We start from the raw sequence: 16654 nt of genomic DNA, 5'->3' as shown, positions 1-16654 counted from the left end.
CCAGTCTAGACAAGGATGCAGGACTTACTGAACATCTATTATGCATTAGGCATTGTTCCAGGCATAGGAGATTCAGTCATGAACAAAACAAAAGCTCTGCCCTCATGGAGCTTTCTTTTAGAGAGAAAGGCAGATAATAATGGAGTAAACAATAAAAAAAATTTTTAAGTTAAGTAGTGACTTATGCTAGGGAGGAAATAATATAGAATAATTTGATTGACAGTAATTTTAGACAAGGTTCAGGAAAGGCCTTCCAGAGGAAGTGGTGATATTTGAGCTGCTACCTAAAGAATGAGGCAGAAGCAGTCATGCACATATATGAGGAACAGTAGTATTTCAGGCAGAGGAAGCAGTAAATGCAAGGACCCCACTGTGGGAGAAACCAGGTAATGTCAGGTAAGAGAAGGAAGTGTGAAATGATTTTAGATGAGGAATTAGATCATGTGGGGTCAGTGAGACAGGTGGAGGAGTATAGATGTTATTATAAGTGCAGTGTAAAGCTGTAGGGGGTTTCAAACTGGGAAATGATATAATCCTGATTTTTGTTTTAAAAAGAGCACTCTGCTCTGTGAAGAATAGTTGAAGGGGTAGGAGCAGAGCAGGGAGGATTTGTTGGGAAGGTATTACCATATTTTAGTGGAGAAATGATGGTGGCTTAGAGCTGGAGAAAAGTTAACACATTGGTAATCTGTTTTAATACACAAACTTTTAGGACTCATTGACAGACTGAATGTGGAGGTAAGGAAAAGAGAATAATCAAGGATGGTTTCTAGGTTTTTAGTCTTAGCAACTGGATACAGTTATCAACATGGAAAAAGAAAAGAACAAGACAGTTTTCAAGAAATCCTAAGTTCCTTTTAAGCTTTATTAAGTTTAAGATGTCTCTTATATCTAAAATGCTGATTGAGCATTTGGCTATGAGTTTAGAGCTCTGGAGCAAAGAGATACTTAGTGGGGAGACATCCATGTGTGCACATGGGATTTGAAACCACAAGGCCAAATGAGAGTTCTGGATGGAGAAGAGAAGGAAATAAAGACAGAGAAGAAGAGACTGCCTGATGACTGGTCCCTGGTCTCCCTGAGCCTTAGAGGCCAAGAAGTGGGGGACTTAAGGAACAGATAAGGATAGAGAAATAAAGTGAGATAATTTGGTGTCAAGGAAGCTATGAAAGGACTATAACTATGACTGCCAATAAGATACACAGAAGGCCAACTGGATGAAAATCCAGAGAGATCCTAAATAAACAATCTACCATCACACTTTAAGGAAAACTAGAGAAAGAAAATCAGAGGCAACCCAAAGTCAGCAGAAGAAAGGTAATAGTAAAAATTAGAGCTGAAGTAAATGAAATAGATAACAAAAAAATGATAGAAAAATTAATATAACAAAGAGCTTGTTCCTTGAAAAGATCAATAAAACCAACAAACCACTGCCTAGACTCACTAAGGAAAAAGGAGGAAGGATAAACAAAATCCAAAATGAAAAAGGAGAAATTAATACAGACATCATACATATACAAAAGACCATAGTAGAATATTATGAAAGATTACATGCCACCAAATTCATCAACCTAGAGAAAATGAATAAATTCCTAGAACTATACAATCTCCTAGACTGAGTCACGAAGAAGTGGAAAACTTAAATAGACCTATAAGCATGGAAGAAATAGAGACAACCATCAAAAACCTCCCCCAAAACAAAAGTCCAGGACCAGTTAGCTACACTGGTGAATTATACCAAACATTCAAAGAAGATTTAGTACCTATCCTTCTCAAAGTCATCCAAAAAATAGAAGAAGAAGCAATACTCACCAACATATTTTATGAGGTCAACATAACCTTCATGCCAAAATCTGGCAAGGACAACACACACACACACATACACACACACACACACACACACACACACAAAACAAAAAAAACTATAGACCAATGTCTCCAATGAATACTGATACAAAAATTCTAAACAAAATACTAGCGAATCAAATAAAACAACACATTAAAAAATAATACACCATGATCAAGTGGGATTCATTCTAGGAGCACAAGGATGGTTCAACATACATAAAACAATTAACATAATATACCATATCAACAAAACAAAGAACAAAAATCATATGATTCTATCAATAGATGCAGAAGAGGCATTTGATAAGATAAAACATCCCTTTCTGTTTAAAACACTCAATAAAATTGGAATAGAACAAAAGTACCTCAACATAATAAAGGCCATATCACCAACTAATATCATGCTAAATGGTGAAAAAATGAAGGCTTTTCCTCTAAAATAAGACAAGGCTGCCCACTCTTTCCACTCTTATTCAACATAGTTCTAGAAGTTTTAGCCAGAGCAATCAGGCAAGAGAAAGAAATAAGTGGCATCCATATCAGGAAAGAAAAAGTAAAGGTATCACTTTTTGCAGATGACATGATCCTGTATATAGAAAATTCCAAAGACTTCACCAGAAAACTATTAGAAACAATAAATCAATACAGTAAAGTTGCAAGATACAAAGTCAATATACAAAAGTCTAGTGCTTTCCTATATGCCAATGATAAAACACTGGAAAATGAACTCAAAAAAACAATTCCTTTTACAATTGCAACAAAAATATAATAATAAAATACCTAGGAATAAACATAACAAAGGATGTGAAAGACCTAGTATATACTGAAAACTATAAAACTTTATTGAAAGAAATTGAAAAAAACACAATGAAATAGAAAAATATTCCATGTTCATGGATTGGAAGAACCAACAAGTTAAAATGGCCACATTACTCAAAGCAATATACAAATTTAATGCAATCCCCATCAAAATCCCAGGGTCATTTTTTAAAGAAATAGAACAAAAAATTACGAGGTTTGTATAGAACCATAAAAAACCTGAATAGCCAAAGCAATTCTGAGAAAAAGAATGAAGCTGAAGATATTACACTATCTGACTTTAAATTATACTACAGAGCCACGATAATCAAAACAGCATGGTATTGGCAGAAAAACAGATAGACCAATGGAACAGAATCGAGAGTCCAGAAATAAGAACACATAGATTTGGACAAATCATCTTCAACAAAGGAGCCAAAACACACAATAGAGACCAGAAAGCCTCTCCAATAAATGGTGCTGGGAAAATTGAAAGCCACATGCAGAAGAATGAAACTTGGTTAGAGTTTGTTCCCCTGCACAAAAATTAATTCAAAATGTATCAAAGATCTAATAAGATCTGAAACAATAAATTACATAGAAGAAAACATAGGTACTAAGCTCATGGACCTTGGCCAAAGAGAACAATTTATGCATTTGACCCCAAAGGCAAAAATAAATGAATGGGACTCTATCAACCTAAAAACCTTCTGCACAGCAAAAGAAACAACAAAACAAATAGGCAGCCAACAAAATGGGAGATGATATATGCAAACAACAGCTCCAATAAAGGGTTAAGATCCAAATATACAAAGAACTTACAAAGCTCAGCAACAAACAAGCAAACAATCCAATTAAAAAATGGGCAGAGGTCCTGAACAGACACTTCTCCCAAGAGGGCATACAAATGGTCAACAGTTATGTGAAAAGCTATTTGAGAAATGTAAATCCAAATTACTATGAGATACCACCTCACACCTGTTAGATTGGCTATTTTCAACAAGATAGATAATAAGTGTTGGAGAGTCTGTGGAGAAAATGGAACCCTCATTTACTGTTTGTGGGAATACAAATTAGTACAATCATGATGGAAGAAAAGTATGGTGGTTCCTCAAAAACTTAAGAATAGAATTTCCATATGACCCAGCAATCCCTCTACTGGGTATCTACCCCCAAAACTTGAAAACATTGGTACATAAAGACACATGCAGCCCCATGTTCATTGTAGCATTGTTCACAGTGGCCAAACAACTAAAGTGTCCCTTGACAGAGGATTGGATAAAGAAGATGTGGTACATATATACAATGGAATACTATTCAGCCATAAGAAATGATGACATAGTGACATTTACGATAACATGGGTGGTCCTTGAAAACATTATACTGAGTGAAATAAGTAAATCAAATGAAGCTAGGAACTGTATGATTTCACAAATACCATATTTCCCCCTGTATAAGATGCTCCCATGTATAAGACACACCATAATTTTGGGGCCAGAAATTTGAAAAAAAAATATATTACATATAGTTATTGAACTCAAGTTTTATTCATCATAAAATTCATACAATTCCTCATCACTGTCAAAACTCCCATCCATTAGTTGTCCTCATCTGTGTCTGATGATGAATCACTGTCTTCATATATTGCCTCGTCCTCAGTTCCATCTATGGAATTGAAATGCCACAATCACTGTATAAGACGCACTCAGTTTTTACACCCAAAATTTTTCAAAAAAGGGTGTGTCATACATGGGGAAATATGGTAGGGAGTATATAAAACTGAGACTCATGGACATAGGATAAAAGTGAAGTGGTTACCAGGGGGAAGGGAATGTGGGGGAGAAGGTAGGGGGAAGGGAAGGTTCTAAATGGGGACAAATATAAGGTGACAGAAAATGATTTGACTATACAACATAATCAGCAGTTTGAATGCTATTGAGATATTTACCTGAAGACTATGTACTCTTTTTGATCAACGTCACTGTGTTAAAGTTAATTTTCTAAATAAAATTTAAAAATTGTTAAAGAGAACCAAAGAAAGAAAGAAAAGAAAGAAAGCCAATGGCAAAACCTGAGTGAGCTACATATTGGAGGCAGACACTGGTGGTGTCAGAGACCTCACATCTGAATGCCTATGTTCATCCAGCAAAATCTATGTGGATGCCTCACTCCCTGGTGAGAAGTGCAGAGGACATGGAAACAGCTATAGGGTGTGTGCTATGGATAGCTAACTATGCTACACTGACCTAGAAAACTCACGTTATCTTTATAAGGCAGCAAGTTCAGAAAGTTCTGAAGTCGGCTTTTAGCCCTTTTTTCTAAATTCTGCTGATGGTGAGCAGCGTTACAGGAAATCATAACACAGCACAGCCACTGTTTTCTTTATATTGGCATTAGCAGGCAACATGAAGGGTTTAAGAAAACTTTGTTGGAAAATTTCCACTTTGAACAGCAAGGGATTAGGTGTCTCTTCCAATTTCTCTCTGACTCCTTCCCTTTCTGAATAGGGAGTTCACTCTTAAGTTGGAAAGCAAACAGCCACAAAAGCATTTCCATATAGAGAGCCACTGGGCATGCTCCTGCCTTCAGGTAGAGTCTTGCAGGTTTCTAACCACAGCCAGTTTTATGTTCTGTGTATCAATCCACACTCATGATTGTTACCATACACCTGTATAGCATTCAGAGGTTCACCCAGCTTAAGCAAATTATATTTTAAAACTGCACTGATTAAAAAAAAAAAAGTTCAGGGAAAGGGATTTCCTAGCTCTCAAATAAAAATGTGCAGTGGAGCGCTTACTAAGTAAACAGAAAACATGGGCAGCTGAGAAATCAATTTAGCTGAACAAACAATGTTCCATGTAATGAACTACTAATTATCCTTTTATGCCATGTCAGTCTGAGTGATTACAGAGCTGTGCAGTTTAATTTGACGTTTGAGCATTGCCTTGCTCCATTAGCTTCATATAAAGCTACAACACATTCAAAAAAGGAGGGGGCTTCTGTATTTATCTGGAATTGAGTAAGCACCTGTATTAATAATAAGAGGAGCACCTCAGAATATTTATAAAAATGCGTTTTTAGCATAAGGATAAAGAAAGCATGGAGACCCTCTGGGAGTCAGGAGATCAAACCAAGTGTCATACAGTCAGTGGCTAAAACTCCTTGAAGCAATGACATGTGCTGGGCTCATCACAGAAACTCCCGCCATTGAAAATGCCACCACCTTCGCACTGAAGCCCCCTTGCATGCCAGGCCAGGCTCCGATCAGCTGCAGGACCCCAGAGCCAGACCAGCAACAGGATGCAGAGTCACATGGAATGAGGAAGGCTCTTATTCAAACTAGACTCATTAAATTGTACCAAAAAAAATTTTTTAATGAAACCTGTGTGGTAGTGAAAATATGATAGAGAAGGAAATGAGGGTGAGAACCCTTCCCCTCACCTGCTTTTCACATTTTCACATGTGGCTAAGGGAGGAAATAGTGATTCGAAGATATCGTCTTACTCTATACAATTAGAAAAATTCACATTGAGTTCCTGCCATGTACCAGTGCTAAATGTAATAGTGGGCGGAGAGTGCAAAAAGATATGATGCATGTCATCAATAAATAAAATCTTAAAAAATAAAAAAAAGATTAAAAAGCCTGGCTTGTGGTGGCACAGTGGATAAAGCAGCAACCTGGGGTGCTGAGGTCACTGGGTTCAAAACCCCAGGCTTGTCAGTCAATGCACAGACAAGAAGCAACTATTATAGCTTGATGCTTCCCACTCCTCACCCTACCATTTCTCTCTCTGCTCTCTCTAAAATCAATAAATAAGGTAATTAAAAAATAATAATGCATAAAGATACAATGCATGTACTTCAAAGTTAGGGCAGCCTTCAATACTTGGGCTATCTTCTATTTCTTCATATTGCTGAGCAAGAGAAACTGGCCCTCACAAGGCAGTAGTTCTCAGCTTTGGTTGAACATTGAAATGACATGGGGGCCTTCAAAACAACAAGGCCCTGGCCAGTTGACTCAGTGGTAGAGCATCAGTCCATTGTGTGGATGTCCCAGGTTCCATTCTGGTCAGGGCACACAGGAGAAGCATCCAACTGCTTCTCTACCCCTTCCCCTCTTGCTTCTCTTTCTCTCTCTCTCCCTCTCCCCCCCCTTCTCTCCCCTTCCTGAAGTCATGGATCAATTGGAGTGAGTTGACTCCAGGTGCTGAGGATGGCTCCATGACCTCCGCCTCAGGCACTAAAAGGAGTTTGTTTGCCAAGCAATGGAGCCACACCTCAGATGGTCAGAACATCACCCCCTAATGGGCTTGTCAGGTAGATCCCCGTCGGGTAGCATGCAGGAGTCTATCTCTCTGCCTCCCCTTTTCTCACTGAATTAAAAACAAAAGAAAAACTAATCCCTGGACCCTATCCCCAGAGATTCTAATTTAATTGGTTTAGGGTGTCATGGAAAAGTCAGGATTTTTAAAGCTCCTCCAGTGACTACAATGGGAAGTCACTGTTGCAATCCGCTGTTCTGTTTACTAAAGTTGTATCTTCAAAGTAGGCCATTTACTCAATTCACAAATATTTATTGAGTACTTGGGAGGCACTTACATGGTGTGGGAAAGATATACAATGGTGATAAAATGATCCCCAAGAGAGGGAAGAACCACCCACCTACCTGTTCAGAAAACATTACAGCTAGAATTGTACAGCACTTCAGAAGAAATGACCCCAGCCAGGGCCCACCAGACTTTGAGCTGTTTCTCCAGCCCCATTTAATAGGTGGGAGGTGAAGCCTGGCAAAATTAAGTGGCTCGCTCAAGTTGGAACATTTAGTAAGTGAAAAACTAGGACTTAAAAGAGTCATAGAATTTTAGAGCCAAAAGAGATCTCAGAGTTAGTTTAACTCAAACCCTTCATTTTTAATTAGGGAGGTCCCTGAGTTCCCAAGAAAATTGAGTTAGGAGGGTTCTGACTTATGGAGAAATTACATATATTTTGAATTAGAGAGAGCCCTAAGTCCAGAGAAATTAAGTGACTTGACCAGTGCCAGTGGTCAGAGGCCTTTTTAAACCTTAATAGCAAAACCCCAATTTCCCAATTCCTAGTTCAAGTTTCAACACATTGCACCTCCAAATGTCAGCTCCGGTCACTGGACAGGTGAAATTCAGTAAGAAACAGGATTTCAGTAAGAAATAGGGTTCCATAACTCACTTGTTTTAGCCCCACATCAGATTGATGATTAAGGAAACAAACCCACTGCTTGGCAATTGGTTTCTAAGAAAAGTAAGCAAATGGAATAATCCTATCAGTTAAACCTATGATATAATGACTTTTCCAAAATCCTAAATCTTCAACCAGTTACACATACAAAGCCTGTTCCTTCTCAATGGCTATACCTAGACTACTTAGGCAAATGTGTTTTTTAGTACTAGCTAAGTCTGGCAGTCCTTGATCCTGGGTGTACATTAGAATCACCTGATGTGCTGTTGAAAACTACCCATGCCTGGACCACATCCCCAGAAATTTTGGCTTAATTGGTCTGAAATAAGTTCTGGGCATCAGTATATTTTAAAGTTCCCCAGGAGATTCCAGTATGTAGTGGGTTAAATTCCTGACTCCAAGAGTTGCCTTCAAATACACTGGACTCCTGATGGCCCTCAGGTGTTCTTTGTCCCCTTAGGAAAAGACCCGAGTGAGAGGAGGCTCTCATATCTCTCCATGGCCTTGCTTCCTCAGGCTCTATTGTGATCCCTCACTAACTTCCCAAAACGGCAGCTTCTCCCAAGCAAGAGAAGATAAGGCCTCGTCCTGAAATGCAACTATTTTTTAATTCTACAAAGTAACTAGCCAATACTCCTCAAAACTATTTGCGTCATGAAAACAAGGAAAGACCAAGAAACTGTTATAGACATAGGAAACATGACACATAACTGGAATACAATATCCTGGCTTGGATCCTGGAACAGAAAAAAAGACATTAATGGAAAAACTGATGAAATCAAAATGAGGTCTAAAATTAACAGTAGTGTACCAATATTGGTCTCTTATTTTTGATAAATGTTCTATGATATTACTATCAGATCATAACATTAGGAAAAACTGAAACTGGTTGAGGGGGTTAAGGGAACTCTATACTATCTTTGCAACTTTCAAAATTAAAAAGTTTATTAAAATACAAAAATTTTAGGTGCACTGAATGAGAGTTTAAGAGCTTGCTTTCCTCATCTAGTTCTAGTCCTACTGTTCACCTTCCCCCTCAGAGTGTTAGCCCTCACTAGTATGGACATTGCCTGTAGTTGAGGGTTCTGTCCCTGTGTTCCCCTTAAATGCCGAAGATCAGAAATGAAGGTGGTGCAAAGGGAACTTGAGCTCTCTCCAGAGGTTAGACATTACCAACAACAATTTTACCAGTGTTGTATATGAATTATCTGGGGGAAATAGGAGTATCGTATGTATTAGAACTCAATGAATCTCAATGCTAAAGAACACAGCTTGGCAGCCATGTCCTGAGACACGAAGCTACGCGGTGTAGCCCACATAACAAAGTTTCCACTGGATTGGCAGCACCATTTTTACTGTCATGTTCTACCACACTCCCATGCATATTTTATGAACTTACTGAATGCAATGTGTTCTCTGCATAGTACATATATACTTCCCAAGTACATTAAAAACAGCTGCTGCCTGATCCCCGGTTTCCCAGCCTCTAAGTCTACTTCCCAGGCCTGTCTTCCAAGACAGTTAGTTGCACTTAAGAAAAAATGAATAAGCCAATAGCAAGAGGTATTCTTCTACCAGATCTCCATGATGTTCTTCGTAAGAGCTCACTGAAGCGAAAAGGAGTCTAACTCCTATACAGAATAAAAGAGAGAGCTAGCTACCTTCATGTCTGTTCAGTCCAAAAAGAATCCAGCTATCTATGATGGCTGCAGTAGTTTTGTTGCTAAATTACAAACCCACTTGGTCCTGATCTGAGTGAGGCCCACTAGACTTATACCATCCTCATCCCACAGGCAAAGAAATGTTCTGGGAGCCTCCTAGACAGTGACTCTGGGAGGTGAAAAAAAATAGAAAGTTGAGAAAAGATGCTGAAGTAGGGCTTTAAAAAGAGGACCTTTTATCCAATTGGATATGTTCCTCTTTCCCCAGAACAGTATAAGGAACCTCAGCTTTGATCACCATGCTGGGGAAATGTTTTCAATCAGTCCTCTCCATCAGGCCTGCTTCTGGCCTTCCATGGGGCCAGAACAGGATTTCCATTACACTATGTTCCAAGTTGGAATCTAGAGTCTGAGTGGTTCCAAATTGGCCCGTGCTCAAACTTGTCTCCCACATCCTTGTGTTGCTTCTGTGCCTATTTCTCCACTAGATTATAAACCCCCATGGAGGAGAGAACCATGTCTTATTCATTTTTCTGTCCCTTGCTGAGACTACCACAATGCCTGTCAAATAGCAAGTGTTCAACAAATGTTAGTTAAATATGTTCTGTAGTTCTGTAAGTGGCAAGGCTTCCTATGGAGCTGATTTATGGCTGCAGTGCCCGTGATCACACCAGGGCGGGGCTCACAGCAGTGCTCAGTCAGACCCAGCTGGAGGACCCTACATGTCTCCTACCCGCCCTGGAAAGAGCAAGGGGTGAGTCTTTGGAGGCTGAGGCAGTGCTAGTAACACCTCAGAATTATCTACCAAAGTCACATTTTCCCTCATCGTTAAGCTTAAGGGAAGTTATGGTTGTAAATTTTCTCCATGGTGCAGAGTTCACTAACTGAAAAGTAATGGTATAAGTATGTCTCATTAAGGAGGCATAATACAAGGGCATGTCCTGCAGGCCAAGAGGAAACAGGCTCTTTCAGCATGATGATATATAGATGACTTGCAAATAGAAGGTGGGGCCACATCACTCACAACAACCACATAGGCTTACTGACAGCAAAGCACAACAAACAAAACCAAGAGGAAACAGTCCTTTATATGAAGTTGGAGTAACATCTTCCAACCTGAGTCCACAAGGATGGAGATAAAAAAAGTCCTCTCTAGTCCACTCCACCCACCCACAGCCCCAGCATTAGTTTCCGTTCTGTATTCTAGGGCTTTCCCCAAAAGCCACCCCCTTGTGGTCCTTCCCTCAGAGCTACCTACCCACTCACTCAGTCTTTTTTCGCTCACACCTTGTTTGCTTTTAAAACATTTTGTTTCCTCTCACCAGAGCTCTACCTTGGGCTAAGCATCCAGGAGGCTTGTCAATCTTCAGCAATAAGCATTTATGTTCCTGGACCCTGAAGGTAGAGAAGTAGAAGCAGTAGAGGACCCTTGGTAGTTACCTGCCTCAGGAAAGGGAATTATGCATTAATCACTCACTTTATACTGCTATGATTAACCTCTTGCTAGCATATCTCCTTTATGTCATCAAGCTAAAATGGTTCAGACTCACTCTTTACCTTTTTCTTGCTACTTTCTTGTTGACAAGAACTTCCCGTGTGTGTGTGTGTATGTGTGTGTGTGTGTGTGTGTGTGTTCTCATTAAATTTTCTTTGAGGGAAGACCCACATCCCTAATGTTTACTTGGTATGTAATGGTATCCCACAATAGAGGTCAGAAAGAAAAAGAGAAGGACAAATACCTAAGACATTCTATGCTTTTATTCCAAGTCCATAACATTATAGATGTGTCATAAATCCTACATAAAATGCCTGTAAAATCCTACTGGCCTATTTGGCAGCCAAAATCCAACAAAATCTGAGTCATTTTATTCATTATTTTCATGTTTTAAGTTACAATTCTCCTCTGTATAAAGGTGCTGGCATGCATCCTTCAGCCAAACTGGACAATTACAATCTCTTCTAATATGGCCTATCCTTTCTGGCCTCATATTAATCAGATTTTGTTCCTGAGATTATGCTGCATAATAAACAACTCCCAAGGTCTCAGGGTTCCATAACAACTGGCATTTAGCTTACACTCACAAGTCTGCATGTCTGCTGAAGTTCACATGGTCTTAGCCAAGCTCATCGGGCCAGCCTGGACACAGGTCAGGTCACTTCCAGGCCTGCCTCCACGTGCCTCCACGCTGGGCCCAGGCTGAAGGAGGAGCAGCTACCTGAGGCATGTGCTTCTCACGACAGAAAGAAGAGGCCTGGCAGAGGCTTATCGTGCCTCTTTTAAGGCTTAGACTCACAAGTATCATGATGTCACTTCTACCCACATTCCACTGGCCCAAGAAAGTTGCAAGGCAAGGCCCAAATTACTGAAGGTAAGGGAGTATGCTCCACCCCATGCAGTCTGGAGATTGAAATGAATAACTGCTCAGTGATCTAATCTGCCACAAGCCTCTACAGCTCTCTCTTTACTATTGCATTTGACGGAAATGCCTTTTCTGTCCATAAACCTATTTAAATCTGGCCCATCCTTCAAATCCCAGTTCAAATGTCACCTCCTCCATCAAATTTTCTGTTCATAGAACAGGTATTAAGCTTTCTTTTTTCCAAATACCTTAATCTGTATAGCTCCAACATTGTTGATTACACATAGAACTATATTACAGTCATTTGTCTGAGTGTGGTCTCTCCTATAAAAGCCATAACACCTTAAAAAGGAACTATGAACAGTTCATTTTTTTATTATCAACATCATCCAATGCCTTTAACATGGCAGGCAATCAGTATATGTTGCATAAAGAAATGAATACAACATACATGTGTACATGTGACTAAGTCAGGGGTGTATCTGCATAAAAGAGGAAATATAATGATAAGGGTTTCAAGCTCTGGCATCAGACAGACCTTGATTCAAATCCTGTCTTCCCTTCTCTTTGGCTGCGTGCCCTCTGGAAAGGTACTTTAACTCTCTGGGCCTCAGTTTCCTCAACTACAAAATGGAGAATTCATCCATGTAAAGAGGTGAGTACAAGACAAACACTCAAAAGTTCTACTATTTTATTCTTACTTACATACACGATAGTAAAAACGTTATTTCCCTTTTTATATACAGTGTGATGAAAATATTTTTTAAATAAGTACATAATGACAGCAACTAAAAAGGAACATATGTCAGGGTAGTAGTATTGTAAGTAAAACATCCTCTTTTTTATATTATTCATGGATAATATGGTTTTGCTTATGCAATTAAAAAAATTAAACACTTATTTTCCTTGGTGTTTAGCCAACTCTGGGGTGGTGACACCCATATGGACCTACCGCTCCACAGAAATGACTTTTTGAACAGATGCTACACGTCAGACCCATTATAAGTACTTTTTTCTAATTCTCATAAGAATCCTGCAGGGCAAGTAATACATGCCCATTTTATAGATGAGAAAGGTGAGATCCTGGGAGGTTAAATTAATTGTTCAGGGCTCTGCAATTAGTAAAATATAAGAAATAGATAGATGGCCTGACTCTAAGTTCAGATTTCCTTCTCCACCCCACATTCCTGCTCGGTCGCTAATTCACAGATAATTGACAGTGTGAAAAACAAATCACAGGCGCCAGGACTGGACTTAGTTCCTAACACCACTCTTGAATAAAAGAAACCAGGGTTCCTCGGAGAAATAGTGAGTCTCGGACTATAGTAGGAAGTAAACAAGAAGAGCCTGGAACATCTTATAGTGCCAGAAAGTAATGATGTACTCAAAAAATTTACAAAAAGAAAATATACACAAAGAATAATGTGATATGTCTAAGGGGCACAAGAACCAACCGAAAGAGCTCCCTGTGGCCAAAGCTATAGCAGTCTGAATAACAAAGTAAAGTAGTATTGCACCATAATCCCAAATATAAAATAAATATTCATGAGACCATAGTGATGTACATAAGTGGCTGAATAAAGAAATAAATGGGGAGAATATATGAATTTCCTATGCATACTTTACCCTCAAGGAGGGAGAGCATAACTCCCCATTCCTTAAGTTCAGGCTGCACGTGGTACCTCCTTCCTAAGACTTCAGTGTGGAAAAGGGAAAAAAGAGTAACCTTACAATGGAGAAACCTAACAAACTACTTTAGCCAAGTGACCAAAATCAACATCAACAGCAATATTATATTGATAATATGGGCCCTTGATATGATGTGATGAGAATGGTACTTTACTTCTCTAGTCCTCCTACCCAAAACCTATAATCCCATCTAATCATAATAAAACCAACCATCAAATTCCACTAGTGGGCATCTTCCAAAATGTGTGACCAGTACTCCTCAAAACTATCCAGATCATCAAAACAAGGGAATGTCTGAGCAATTGTCACAGCTAAAAAGCTAAAAAGACATGACAAATTAATGTAGTGTGGTAACCAGGATGTGATTCTAGAGCAGAAAGAACATTAGGTAAAAACTAGGGAAATCTGAAAATAAAAAAGAACTTCAGTTAATAGTAATGTATCACTATTGGTTCATTAATTGTATCCAATGTACCTATTAAAATAAGATGTTAGGAATTGGGGAGACTGGGTGTGGAGTATATGGGAACTCTCTATAGCATCTTCACAACTTTTCTATAAATCTAAAACTATTCTAAAAACAAAAATTTACTTTTAAAAAATACAGGACCTAGATACAAAAACAAGTTCCAACTCTGGAATTGTTCCCAGAAGAACTTAAGAAAGTACCACCCTGCCTGACCTGTGGTGGTGCAGTGGATAAAGCATTAACCTGGAAAGCTGAGGTCACTGGTTCGAAACCCTGGGCTTCCCTGGTCAAGGCACATATGAAAGTTGATGCTTCTTGTTCTTCTCCCCTTCTCTCTCTCTCTCTCTTTCTCTTTCACACACTCTCTCTTCCCCTCTCTAAAAGTGAATAAATTTAAATAATTTTTTAAAAAAGAAAGTACCACCTGACAAAAGGTTTGATCACTATCACATTAAAAGCTGACTCACCCAACCAAGCAGATAATCTATCTGGTTACCCTAAAAGAGGGACCTATTTCCCAAATCATAAAGCAATTATTCCATGGTTATTTGATGATATCTACCAAAGTCCCTACTATTATATTTTCTCATGGTACACATTGTAAATAATTATTTCAGCAACTACCAGTTCAATGTCTATCTTCCCCATACAGGAAGTTCCAAGAAGGAAGGGACTTCTTTCACTGTGTGTTTCCAGAACTTAGCAATGTGGCACCTAGTAGGTGCTCAGTAATTATTTACTGAGTGCATAAATGTCACTGCAGTCTAAAGGAACAATGGTCAGCACTGCTAACTGTGGCTCATGGTGAGTGACAAGCCGTGGCTTTCTGAAGCTTGAGAGGTCACTGGGACAAATGCAACTCTTTCAGTCTTCCAGTCTCTCCAAGTCCCCAAAAACCATTATTTCCAAGCCTTTCCAACAAGATCAGAGTGAGGCATTTTACTTCTTGTAATCAAATCTTATCCTAGAAAACACTAAAGTTCCCTAAAATCTAAGGAAGTGATCAGATCAACATATTTTCTTTTGTGTGGCCCATCTATTAGCCTAAGAACTGAGCCCATTCCAGGCATCACAAGGAAAACCTAGATTCCTGAAAAAGCACAGCAAACATGTAGCAAAAAGCACTGTGGGGGGAAAAAACATAAGCATAAAACAAATTTCATTAGGGGCAGTTGGTATTAAGTCTCTGGAACATCAATCTTCATTATTGTTATTTTATTCTATCAGTGCATTTCAGGTCACAGCAAGTTAGTAATTTTGCCGTATCTTTCACTGCCTGGCTTTATGTAAGTGCTGCTAAGAATAAAATTAAGCAGTGGGAGAAAAACATCAGTTTGGTGTCTAAATTTAGAAAACTTGATGAATAAATCTATTAAATGCATTGTGGGGAAGAGAGAAGAGTATATCACATCTTATTGGAAAGATAAAATAAATAGAAAATAAGAGGTGCTTGTCTTTATAATTTAGGACAACAGATTTAAATATAAAGCCCCTCCAACTCCTCTTTTTTTTTTTTTCAACTCCTCTTTTATTAACAAGTGAGTATATTGGTTGATCATGTATTTTCATTTATATAGCCCTCAACTTGAGTTTTCAAAAGACATAACCCAAGGCAAGAAACCACACAGATAATAGTTATACAAACTGTGGGCTCAGTATTTACCGGGGAGGGGTAGGACCTTTATGAGATCCTACTGATGTGATATAAATCATCTTCAGAAGATCATGGAAAGCAGGTGCCCCAACGCTGCATAGCAGACATCTGGCAGGCTTTTATCCTCACACTCCACCCTCCCGCTCAACATCTGGCAGCCCCTTCATCCCTTTACCCCACCCCCAATCCCAACTGCCTCCCAACATCTGCCACACACTTCTCTTAACCTCAGAAGCAAATCCAGTCAAAAGCTCAAAGCACAATGTTCCAAGGGTGGTGACCTGGAGTCACATGCTGGGTGGGGGTGGAGCAGGGTTTGTTTTTATTTTTTTCCTCAACTTTAAATGAATACACAATTCACTTAGAAGTACTCTTTCATGTCTAACTGGTTCTCACTGAGAAGCTTGTTTAAAATTAAAATCCATAGTCACTATTAACCTCTTTAAAAAAGTTTTATATTATCCAGGGAATTGGAAGATACTATCAAAAAAATTATGGGACAAAAAACAATTTTATGCTGATGACATCTCTTAAGAACAAAGAGAATTATTTCTGACTGGGGAAAAAATGGACAAAACACTTTATGTCTTGCCTGTGAAGTACAAGTTAGCTATAGAAAGTGTCTTAAGCCTAATCCAACAATATTTTGTAACCTATTTAAGAAAGTGAGTGCTATTTGAATTCCATATTAGTTTGGGAATTCCCTCAAGTCTTCCAACATCTTATGGCACTAACTAGTCTGCAGAATGATGGATCGCACACGTGGTCTCCCCTGGTTCTGAACAGGAAGATGAGTTGCTGGTTGTACTCTCCCTGAAACTCCTCCCCTCACCTGATGTAAGTCACCTGACCCAAGTTTCTACTATCAAACTTTTATTCTGGGCTATACCACTCTGACAGTTTGCTGTTAACCATTTCACGGTATTTATTTTGGGGCTACAACTAAATGAGTTAACTCCCCCCA

Source organism: Saccopteryx leptura, chromosome 8, assembly GCF_036850995.1.
Source record: "Saccopteryx leptura isolate mSacLep1 chromosome 8, mSacLep1_pri_phased_curated, whole genome shotgun sequence".
NCBI classification, from domain to species: domain Eukaryota; kingdom Metazoa; phylum Chordata; class Mammalia; order Chiroptera; family Emballonuridae; genus Saccopteryx; species Saccopteryx leptura.
The sequence above is the reverse complement of the archived record's forward strand: the minus strand, read 5'-3'. Positions refer to the sequence as shown.